The sequence below is a fragment of the Danio rerio genome, chromosome 10 (assembly GCF_052040795.2).
Source record: "Danio rerio strain M-AB ecotype USA chromosome 10, GRCz13ab, whole genome shotgun sequence".
Taxonomy (NCBI): Eukaryota; Metazoa; Chordata; class Actinopteri; order Cypriniformes; family Danionidae; genus Danio; species Danio rerio.
Genome location: NC_141030.1, coordinates 32875820 through 32888177, shown reverse-complemented (window position 1 = coordinate 32888177; position 12358 = coordinate 32875820). Strand labels below are relative to the sequence as shown.

General features: G+C 34.1%; 1 protein-coding gene across 52 annotated transcripts in view; it reads right to left on the bottom strand.

The window, feature by feature from the left end:
• picalma (phosphatidylinositol binding clathrin assembly protein a) overlaps positions 1–12358 on the bottom strand; it is an 89260-nt gene that overhangs the window by 58156 nt on the left and 18746 nt on the right.

Genomic DNA, 12358 nt, shown 5'->3' with positions numbered 1-12358 from the left:
TTATCAAGAGAGCATTTTTGCCTAATCGCCCAGCCCTAGTTACTAGTCAATTCAAAATTAATAAATACAATTTAAAAATAGATATTGAATATGTATAAAAAAATAAATAAATAGTATAATAAAATGATGATAAATATGTAGAAATGAACATGTCATGGTATGATTGACCAATTGATAATTACCTGAAAGACAAATAAATAAAATAAACAAATAAACAAAGAGACTATGTAGTTTTTTCCATGAATTAGGGATGCTCAAAATAACCGATTAACAGTTAGCCGAAAGGGTGCATTGTAAACCAATTTATGGTATAAGTTCAACGATTAAATTTTTTTACATTTACATTTAGTCATTTAGCAAACACTTTTATCCAAAGCGACTTGTGAGGACAAGGAAGCAATTTACACAACTATAAGAGCAACAATGAATAAGTGCTATAGGCAAGTTTCAGCTCTGTAAAGTCTAAGACGGAAAGTATTTGTAAAAAAATATATATATATTTTATTTTTATTTTATTTTTTTGAGTACAGTTAGTGGTTTATCCAGAGAGGAAATTGCAGATTAGGAAGTGAAGTGGAGACTAAATAGTTGAGTTTTTATTTTATATAGTTTTAAAGTTTGGCTGCATAAGAGGCCGATCACAGCAAACATGCTTTTTGCGTTGAGAGGCACATATTTTGAATGGCTTACTAATGGCCGCTAGTGTTTTGCACGTTGCTTATGTGCACCTTGCATTTTTGCACTTTATTCATTCTTCAATCAATTGAAAGCAGAGGCAGGGTTTCCCTTGAGGTATCAGCAGTGATTGTGTTGCCAAGACGACAACAGAGAACTTTAAAAGATGGAGGAGAGACTAGTGGTCGCTGTTTCAAGTTATCCAGAGCTGTGTTACTATACAAATCTTGAATATTACAATATTATTTAATATTACAATTATAACAACATTAACAGCAACATTCGCGCAAAATACCCAGCTATACATCACCCATGAACCATGAGTGAGAGAGGAAATAAAAGCAGAAAAGCTCAGGTAAAACCAGATCCTCAAGACACAATCTTTAACCTTTAATGACATGAAAAATGTTGACAGAGGCTTGTGATATAAGAATTTGAGTGGAGCATTAATTAAAAGCATAGGCACATTTTAGATGGAGCGATGGATTTGAGGTAGCCTGCTATTATTATTTGACGAAAAAAAAACACATGATGGGAAAAATATAGCCTATTGTTTAATCTAAATTTGTCATTTAAGTGATAAATATCTAGGGCAGGCCTATTTATTTTATACTTTTTTTTGTTTGTTTATACTGTTTGTCTGTGCCATTGGAAACACTGCAGCCGCCTGTTTTTATGATTATTAATCAAACAACAAATGGAGAACATGCCTCTCTGCTCTTGACTGAAGGAGTTTTAGCTAAAATGTTTTTCCTACAGTGAAGATGCTGAAAGCACAGTTTGTTTCATATTTTTATTCTATTGTATTTATTTCTCTTTCCTTTGCAGGGTGGAAAATAACTGTATATATACAGTTGAAGCCAGAATAATAAATTAAAAATATATTGCTTAAGGGGGCTAATATTATAGACTTTAAAATGGGTTTCAAAATATTTAAACCTGCTTTTATTCTAGCCAAAATAAAAATAAAAAAAGACTTTCTCCAGAAGAAAAAATATTAGAGGAAATACTGTTAAAATTCCTTGCTTTGTGAAACATCATTTGGGAATTTTTATTTTTTTTTTAATTCTCAGGAGCGCTAATAATTTTTACTTTGCCAGTAATCGTTTTGAATAATCGTGATAACAATTATGACCAAAATAATCGTGATTATGATTTTTCCCAAAATCGAGCAGCCCTAGTTAATCGTTTATATTCTATTAACGAGCGGTGGTTGTCGGTTGGCAAAATGAACCGAAATAAGCATCTCATGAACACAACATCCAACACATTTAGAAATGTGATTCTGTGTAAAACTTCTTCGACCTAATTAACCTGAAAGTTGGATGTTTTTCCATGGAATTTGACAAATTATAGTGGTTTATCTATTCTTTTTTTTAAATGATCACCAGTAATATACTGTAATTTAATAGATTCTGACCATACCCAGCAAACAATTTTGTGTTTAATAGATGTCTAAAAGAGATCTAAACGTAGACAACTTGCTTAAAACAAGGCTAAATTTGGGCTGTCAGTGAAAATCTAATAGACGTCTAAGAATAGCCCAAAACTAGACTAGTCGTCACAGATTAGACAGACTTTGTGTAGTCATTCATTTCTGTTTATTTGATGACAAGACTAGTTTTGGCCTATTCTTAGACCTCTATTAGATTTTCACTGACAGCCCAGATTTAGCCCCTTTTTAGCCAAGATTACAATGTTTAGACGTCTATTAGACATTTATTAGACATCTTTTAAAAACAGAAAGTGCTTGCTTGGTACAGTCTATTTTGCATGTTTGTTATAATTGTTTAAATGTTTATTTTCTGTCATTCAATGGATTTTATCTTTTTTTTTTTTTTTTTTTTTACATATTTTACTTTTCAGTGACACTTATAAAAATAAAAAAAAAACGTGAAACTGCTCAACCCGTTAACCTTTAAACTTACTGACTCCATTTCAAATCTAGTGAAATTCTAAGCGCTGTGGCTAGCCTAGTTACGGTTTCCAGTGAACTACAGCGGACTATGTGTGATGCTACGGTACCACTGCTTAAGAGTCTTAGCATTCAGTTAGAGCTGACATGGTGTGAGTGAGAGACATGCACCGATATCCTGTGCTTTATTACTTGTTTGGCTGCGCTCCACAGCCATCTGCACTGCGAGTGCGAGAGCGGGATCCCTCAAGGCTTTCTCCCCACCGCCGACACTGTGAGACTTCATTCAGAGGCGCAGCTTATCATGCCATTCATGAAGCCTCCGCACAGACACAGAGGGAGGACACCATTGCCTCTCTCCAAATCTGAACCGCATTATACCATCGTAAAGAGGAGAAACCACTTCTAAACTCAAACAGAAAACCCACTTCCACTCGTCACTGCAAACCATTTCAAAGACACAACAGTAATTACACGCTCCCTGACAAATTGCTGCCCAATATTAGCGCATGTGTTGGTTTTTGAAGTGGGAATGTGAAAATATGCTGCACGGCGAGCATGGGTGGTCTACAGAATGCCCTCTCTTTTACAGATAACATTCACCATTTAAACCTGCACAAAGGCTTGGCCACGTGACAACAAAAGACTTTTCAGAGGCAACACAAAACGCCTGCGCTGATCATGACAGCGTTGCGAACGAACACATGCATGAGCCTCGACAGACAGATCAAAGCCAGAAGACGACACAGACTCTGTGCAACGGGGTTATCGGCCTACATCTGTAACTGGACACTGTCAAGTTTGCCCTACATGTTCAACAAGCACATCTGAAAGAGTTGAGAGATAAAAATCTCTCCCATGTTGTAATTTACTGTTATTGCAAAGCTACAAAAACATACGTGTTTATAATTTTATGTTGTTTTTTTTATAGTTGAAATGAACATCTGAGGTGTTCAATCAACTATTTATGCAAATTAAGATAATAGGGCAAATTATTAAATATTATAAATAATTATTTATTAACATTATTATTAATAATCATAATAATTATAAATAATATAAACAATTATAGGCAACGCAGTGGCGGAGTAGGTAGTGCTGTCGCCTCACAGCAAGAAGGTTGCTGGTTCGAGCCTCGGCTGGGTCAGCTGGCATTTCTATGTGGAGTTTGCATGTTCTCCCTGCGTTCGCGAGGGTTTCCTCATGGGTGATCCGGGTTGGAGCTGGAAGGGCATCCGTTGCGTGAAAATGTGCTGGATAAGTTAGCCGTTCATTCCGCTGTGGCGACCCCGGATTAATAAAGGGAGTAGGGACTAAGCCAAAAAGAAATTGAATGAATGAATAAACAATTATTAATAATAAACAATTCTAGGGGTGAATTTTGGTTATGAATGTAGCTAGTGATGCACTGTTTAAAAATAATAATAACAATTATTTTATATATATATATATATATATATATATATATATATATATATATATATATATATAATATTGTATTATATAAAAATAAATAAATAAAATGTGCTATTATACTTGTGGATTAATTATTTTGTTTTGAAACAGAGATTAAAATCGTTACATTGTTTATTTTGGTTCTTGGTGTGGTTTGCTTTCACACTGCAAAGTATATAAACGGACCAAAAGCTCCACTTCACTTCCTAATCTGCAATTGCCTCTCTGGATATACCACTACCTGTACTAAAATAAATAAATAATAATAAATAAATAAATAATAATTTACTAATACTTTCCTTCTTAGACTTTACAGACCTGAAACTTGCCAATAGCACTTATTCATTGTTGCTCTTATAGTTGTGTAAATTGCTTCCTTGTCCTCATTTGTAAGTCGCTTTGGATAAAAGCGATTGCTAAATGACTAAATGTAAATGTAAATAAAAAATAAAAAGTCATGTGCGAGTAAACTTTCCTCACATTGGTCAGAGTTTAACAGTTTATTTTGCAGAGTCCTGTTAGCTGTCATGCGTCCTTATTTTAATTTATCATGATGAGTAATAAGACATAAGCGAAAAGCTGCGCTTTCATTTTGAATGGTGACACCCGCAGATATCGTCACCAGATATAAATCTGAGATAAGACTTTCTCATACATAGCTGTTGGCTTATGCATTAAAGGCTTTACATTATAGAGAGAAATAACAGATAAACAAAGACTGCAGTTCAGTCAATTTTCCTAACAGATAAACTGCTCGCTTTAATAGTTGACATGCTTTCACTTTCATATTTGACATTAAACGTACAATTACCAGTAGGAATGACATCCCGCCCTACTCATAATTCTCTCTTTATATAGCCATATATGTGCCTATTACATATCCATAATACTCTGTGATATTGCCTGGTTCAGATCGTACTGCTTTTGCACGACAATTGATCCGCTCCAGAGTTCGTTTTAATCAAGCCGAGACCACTTCATTCAGGCGATTTCGGACCGATTGCTTTGGCGCGGATTAGAGCGGTTGCTAGATTCACATATGCCAAATGAACCGCGCTAACTGGCGAAACATGACAGTAGAGCTGCACGATTCTGGCTAAAATGAGAATCACAATTTTTTTGCTTAAAATAAAGATCAAGATTTTCTAACGATTCTGTAGATGTAAAATAAAAGTATGGTAAAAACAAACATATGGCACAACCTCGATAATAATATTATGTGTAGGTCTACTGGTTTCTATAAAAAATTCCATTCTATATTAATCTATTCTTTTAATAATTTTGATGTTGAATTATTATGTTTTAGATGTATGCTTGCAATATTTAGACAATTTAATTCACTGGTAAAATTATACATTTGCCATTATCAGATTATATTCAACAATATATAGGCTAGAGTTATACTGACATTGTAAACATTTATTTTTTATGCACAACTGTGTATTCGCTATGAAAGAAAAAACATATCAAATGCTTGCCGTAATCATAACTCTAAAATGCGATATGATCATTTCAATGAAGTGCACACTTTCGGTTTCATTTTGACTGCTAAATGCTTGTTCATACTTCACGCTCGGCTCCCAAACGATCACTCTGTGCCACAAACTGAATATTATTTATAACTGTACTACCTGTTACTCGCAACATATGCAGGTTCTGTTCACTAAAGTAGACACGTGTGCATCTATCACTAAGTAGAGCGCGCGCGCGCACCCGCCCTCTCTGTGATAACAGCTCACGATCAGCAGCTCACGTCACGTGTGATTTCCCGATCAAGAAAACATCAATTATATTAAGACAAAAATTACATTTTAGGTGAATTAGACCTTATAAATACAGTATGTGACTCATTCAACATCATTTGGAGGTGTCAATGTCACTGAGCAACATGTGTGAAACAATGAAAAGACTCGTGCAGCCGCCTTTTCTTCTCTCCTGAACTTAAAAATATGATTGGCAGAATCATAGAAATGCTAAATTAAGATCGTCTAGGGGATCGAATCGAGATCGCGATCTTTTAACGATTAATTGTGCAGCTCTACATGACAAGTTCCGAAACAAAAGTAAAAGCACCCTAAATTATTTTTTAAATTATAAAAAAATAGAAAAAAATAAATAAATAAATGCATACATTCCACACGTTGCAAAAAAATTTGGGCTCCAATGCATTCTCTACATTGTGAATATATGCCTGTATTTTGGTTTTTCAGCTTTCACTTCCAGCAATAAAGAGTTATTGTTTTGTGTCAACAGTCATTCCACAACCACACAGATATTAATAATACTAATAATAATTAAACAACAACAGCAATATTTACAGAATACAGATTTGTGTCATGATGTTCATCTGATCCACATATTCCTAAAACAGAGTTTATTTATTAAAGGATTTGTTTTAAAATCACTGACTTCTTGTGGCTGTGTATGCACATTTGTTTTTGTAATGACGCTTGATGAATGACTGTCGAATGATGCATTAAGATGTTGTTGTAATGGAAGTTCCAGCAAGAGTAGATGAATGAGGACAACTAAAGGCTGGTAACAATTGAAAGTAGAATACAAGAAGGACTGCACTGTATGAGTCAAGCTTTTTGCACTAGCGAATTAGTTTGAATCATAGTACATCATCTACATGCATTATATGTTGTGTCAGAGAAATTTTGTCAAATAAATAAATTGCATTTGCCAACCACCCCAAGTCAGTTATTTGAGTTAATAAAAAAAAAAAAAAAAATATATATATATATATATATATATATATATATATATATATATATATATATATATATATATACATATATATATACACACACATATATATATACATACACACACACACACATACATACATATACATATATATATATATATATACATACATATACATATAGAATTTTTATTCTTGCAAATAGAATTTTACATTTTAAAACAACCCACAAACCAATCCCCAAATAAAACAATCAACATCTGCAAATGAATAAGTAAATAAATAAATGAAATAAACAATATAATAAATAAAATAAATAAATTCAAATACAGAGAAAACAAACCATATACAATCATACATACATACACACACATGTACCTTCACTTAATCCACATCTAAGGTTTTTAGGTGATTAAGGAATACCAAAAATTGTTGCCATTTTTCAATTTTTATTTTTCCTCTGATATTATCTTTTTTTTTTTTATCTGCTTTTTAACCAGTGTTAAGTTTGTTAAGGTGGTGGCAATTTGGTTATTTTTATGATTTGTGTGCCTTTGAAAAAAAATAATAAAAAAGGCCCACTATGCAACACAATTATACAGAATGGAAGAGCCAAAATAATTTTTTTAAACTACTCTGAATGTGTACTGAAGTAAACAAAGGCGAGGATGGCTTGAGTAAACAAACTGAATCACTTTCATGGGTGAACTATTCCCTTAAGTGAGAATAGTAACAAATCTCAATGGTAGCTTCTTATGCCGAATGGGTACTAATAAATTGTACTATTTAACACCAAAAAGATTGTATAAAATATATTGACTCTGAAGCAATATGCACATATTTAAATGGAAATGTGAAGCTGTGAATTGACAGTTTTCACTCAGTACAGCTGTATAATTGTACTGTGCATTTTTGCTCATTGGTGGCATCTGTAAAGCCCTGTAAATTTCTGCCTCTGGTTCAAACATGTTATTATACAATGATGTCATGTGTCACTTGATGGTCATGTGATGACAAGCAGAGTACTCATGTGAGCTGTTATGCCTAAACATTTCGGTCTGTGGCATTTTCCTGATATTTAACCTACTTAGAGGCAAAAACCTTGTTTCAAACATCACTAAAAATAATCAAATCTACGGTGAGACTTTGATTTGATGGTCCCTATTGCATTCTATCAGAAATCTATAAGAATCTATAAGAAATACAAGTCAACTTACATAAACCCTAACCCCAACCTAACAGTCTACTTCTAATTTAATGAGAATTAGTTGGCATGTAGATGTAATGCAACTTAAATTTAACAAAACTGCTTCCACCAGGAGAACATGTCTACAGAGAAATGATGCAATATTCAAAGTTGTCACTTGCCAAACTGTGAACTGGTAGAGTTCTGTTGGATTTATTAGATAAATAAATAAATAAATAAATAAATAAATGTGCTTTTTTTCTCTCCTCATGTAGTTCTAGACCTGTAGCTAAACTATGAAAACAATGCTATTTGTATATTTTCCTTTTCATTTCCTCCTATTTGAAGAACGTCATTGAGTAAAAAAACAACCAACAATCTTTATTTTCTATCTCTTTAAAACGTAACATGTGCATATAAACAAGGTTACTGCTGTGATAAACAAGCACTCATTATTGGAAAAAGATGTTTATTTAGACCTGACCTATCCCATTGTGTTTACAATATGCAAAACTGCACAATTAAATATCCATTTCCTCGTGGTTACATAACATATGCAATGACATAACACACAGCTTTTTGATTGGAATTACTCAACTGTTCAAAAATATATTACAAATTTAAATGTCAATGACTGCAATACACCAACAAACAACAGGTTTTCAATTTCCAATTATTGCAGTGTTTGTATAGTGTCTTAGGCAGTAAAGGAAGATAAAATATGTAATATAAAAGCATATTACAGAGCTGAGTGAGTACAGTAAATTTTAGCATTATTTCAGTCTTCAAATGTCACGATGAAGAAAGTGCCATGCACTTGCACTTAAACTAGACTTAAAGCATGCAGACATGCTTATTTTTCACTGACCCATTTGCAATTCCTATATAGTGTCATTATCAGGAGAGCATGACTAAATGTTAATAATTAACCAGGAAATCTGTTGATTGTCAACGAACATTGATCTCAATGAGCTGAGCTGTATGGTCTTATAATAAAGCACTATATATATACATATATATATATGCAAAAAAAAAAGTTTTAAACGACAATACCACAACAAACTACTCTAAGAAATGCTAGGTTGTTTCAACCTAAATTGGGTAAAATATAGACAAACCAAAACATTGGGTTCAATTTGGTCCCATTCATTTAATTCTTAAAATAAACAAAGCAGTTGAGTTAGTCCCTATTACACCCAGAATTGGGTTGAAATAACCTAGCATTTTTATATCGTGTAGAACGGCGCTCCTCAACCACCAGTCTGCGGACCTGTACCAGTCCATGAATCGATTGGTACCGGGCCGCACAAGAAATCATTAATTATTTACGTTTTATTCATTATCAGTTTGAAGAAACTTTTATTTTGAAAAGTTTTTCACTTTGAAAAATGACAGTATTTTCTCAGTTACATCTTGGTCACCCAATCGCCCAAATTTAACCCAAAAGCAGCTAAATGAGTAAGAAACAGACGTCTTTGGAAAGTTTCTTTGCTAAGAGGAAAAAAATGCACGTGAACTGCCAAGGAATAGATCCGCAACCCATATGTCAACAAATCAGGTGAATCCAGCATTGCTGTGCAAGAAGATCAACTGCTGGAGATGACGGTGGCCTTTTGGGGTCATTTGCATATTGTGCCTTTTCTAGAGTTCACATAAGTTTGTTATTTCCATTGGAGGTGTGCACACGAGCGGCACGATACACTAGCACCTTCCAGACTTGTGATTTTGTAATTTTCTCACAAATAAAACTTGTTTCTGTGAGTGTTTTGTCAGCTTTTCATCCAAAGAGAAAACGTTTAATGGTCGCCTAGCAACCTACGAAACACCAACCCATTCCCCCCCAGTCCGCGGTAAATTGTAAAGCGTTGATCTGTCCGCGGTGATAAAAAGGTTAAGAGCCACTAGTGTAGAACACTAAAAGCCATCAATGCAGAATAATGTGTCTGGAAAAGAGAAAAGTACAAAGTTGATTCAGCAACAGGACGCTGCAAACTTCCTACCGTTCATAGCAGGAAACCGTTTCATCATGAATCCTTTCAAACACTCATAAAAGTCATAAAACTGGCTGATGATGGAGTTATTTAGACTTACTCACCCCTATGTTTTTTTTTTCAATGGCAACTAGAGACAATGACCATGAAATGGAGAGAAAGCAGGTACAGAATCAACCAGTGGAGGATATAAGTGAGGGAGACAGTGGAGTATTTCTCCATCACAGCTCTGTTCTGCTTGAGGAAGAGCCATTTGTGAGGGCAGAGGACAGGAAACCATTAAGTGAATGATTGCTCCCTTGATTCAAAGGCTTTAACTCGCAGACAGATAGAAGAACAAGCGTCCTGCTCTGCATCACATAAATGTGGTCCACAAAGGGCCGTCTACACCTGCAAACTAACCTGGATGGGCTGTGAATGGCCAGTATGCCGGTCAAAGACAAAAACAACAATCAAGACTAGGAGTGTGTGATAATACAGTAATTGTTGTTTTGACTATGTGCAGGCAGACATTACAGAGTAAGTTAGTCCAAAAAGCCTTCACATGAAGACTATTCGAATGGAGTAATAATGTATCAATTCAGGCAAATAATGCAAAAACAAATGTCTGCATTGGTTATTTATAAGAAAGTGTACAGTTATGCAATACCAAAAAAGAAAAATGATTCAAATGACCCAAATATTAAATGATCCATTCATAATGAAATCATAAGATTCATCTGTAAATGAATCAGCTATTTAGAAGCAATGGTTTGAATGAATGATTTAACGAACCACTCATTAAGTCATGGTGGACTTGCCAATTTTTTTTTTCTTGTCTTTTTGACAGCCAAACTCATTTTGTGCATCAAAATATTTGGTATATCACCTTATTTAGACTTCATGATAGCAGTTTAGAGATTGTAATCGAGGTCTCAGCTTCACCGAACTATGTACACTGTAACTGTTTACTAGGGTTGGGTTGAGAATCGATAGATGGGCGATAGTGTTGGGCGATATACGAAATTTTCAGATCGCCATATCGTCCCACTGTGAGATCGTCGATACACGATACTATCGCATGGGGGCGCTGCAGTGTTACGTTTATGATGTATAATATTTGGTTATTATATTTAACCATATCTAAAGATATTTAATAACCTTTCGGCTGAATTTTTTGCTTATTTAATAACCTACTGCATTTGAATGACATTTGATCTTGGATAATTCAAACCAATGCAATTCACCACACTCTTACAGCTAAATAGGCGCTGACACTGAAATGACACTGAGAGGATTTGATGGTGACTTCGGGTTCATGCAGTCATCCTCGGCCCGCGGGACTGCTGCAAAATGGATATAATATACATGGATGAAAGCAAATTAAATTATATTTATCTAGGCACGGAAGAAACAAGGATATATGCTCTAAGATTCTTTCGCGGGAGGCGGATGGAGGACTTGCCGCACGTGACGGTAAAGTTTTTCATGTTTTTGTTCAGTTGAGCTCGGCGCGGCTTCAGGTCTAATCATCACAAAAGTAATCATCAACAGTGTCACATTTGTATTGCTAAGATCTATTAATTATTGCGCTTGGCAAAAGCTATGTTTTTATTGTTTTCTGATAAGTTTTATTTTAGACATGGCTGCGGGGAGTCGGCAAGCATTGCTCTAATAATAAAAAGCCTATTTGACCTAAAACTTTTCACTGAGCGCGGTATAATGTTCTTTGATAAGTTATTAATAATCTGTTTAAAATTATTTAATGCCAAAACGAATGGTAAAATACAGATTGTAATTTAATTGTAATAATTGTATTTTAATTAAATACAGGCTAGTTTAAATAAATAAAATGTATTTTAATAGCCTATATAGATAAATATAGGCCTAGCATATTTTTTAATTAAATAAAAGGGTTATTTTCTGAACAATGCGCATGTCCGTCTTTATGATTCCATCGAATTAAACACAAAATAAGTATGTTCCGTGTATTTAAGGAGCAGTCAATGCATGCACTGAAAATATAGTCTATAGGCCCCATTAAAACTTAAATATGCTATTAACATTGGATATAAAATATAAATAGTTTTTTTTGTGAAAGCAAGAGAGAATCTTGCGGGAGTGCTGTTATAAAACATTCTCAAATGATCAACGACCGCAACACGTCTTATTCCAGAACATTTGAGCTGGTTCTTTTATTTTCTTCTTCAGGTGTTTTATTTTTTACAAATTGCTTTATTTAACTTATTTGTTAATTAAATCCAGTTTTGTTATTTAGCCTATTATTTTTAGGCAACAAAGTTGCAAACTAATTTGCGATGAAGTGGCTCTGCCCTCATGTGCAGCTCGCGCTTCAACACCTGCTGCTGCTGAGACAGAGAGAGAGAGAGAGAGAGAGAAAGAGCGCAAGAGAGCAATCGAAATGATTTATTTTTGTCCGAAAGTGTCAG